Genomic DNA, 619 nt, shown 5'->3' with positions numbered 1-619 from the left:
ATATTACAATGATCCATAAAATAAAACATATTAAAACCATTTATACATCAAAATATACTATCTACTCAAAAAGAGCATATTACAATATATATATATATTCTAATAATTTTAAAAAATATTAAAAAATAAAATAAAAAGAATCTTTGCTCGTTTTAGACTTTTTTCTCAAATATAAGAGAGATACTTTGGGTTCTTATTTTAAGAACTTTAATATCAAATGGATAATATAATTTTATTATACAAAAAGACTCTTAATTTTATTATATAAAAAGAGAGAGACTCTTTATCTCAGGGCGGGTTACTAGCAATCAGAATACAAACACTTTTACTATTAACTTAAATAAATTAATATCTCTGTTACAATTGTATTTAAATTTAGTTATAACCAAACTAACCAAGTTCACGATCTTCTTTCGTTGATTCCTTGGTGTCTTCCTTTTTTCTTATTGTTCTGTCCTAGCGTCAAAAATGGCTTCCTTCTTGCTGGACAGAAATTTATGAGCACCTCTTCTTGCTCAAGACATCATTTCTCCTCGGCGCCACAGACACTACTGTTCATTCTTATAGGCTCTCTTCAAAAACAAAACCTGCCTTGAGGTTACATGTAAACATCGATTTT

Source organism: Halyomorpha halys, unplaced genomic scaffold (assembly GCF_000696795.3).
Source record: "Halyomorpha halys isolate HHAL.00 unplaced genomic scaffold, Hhal_1.1 Scaffold1551.1, whole genome shotgun sequence".
Classification (NCBI taxonomy): domain Eukaryota; kingdom Metazoa; phylum Arthropoda; class Insecta; order Hemiptera; family Pentatomidae; genus Halyomorpha; species Halyomorpha halys.
Note: the sequence above shows the minus strand (reverse complement) of the source record.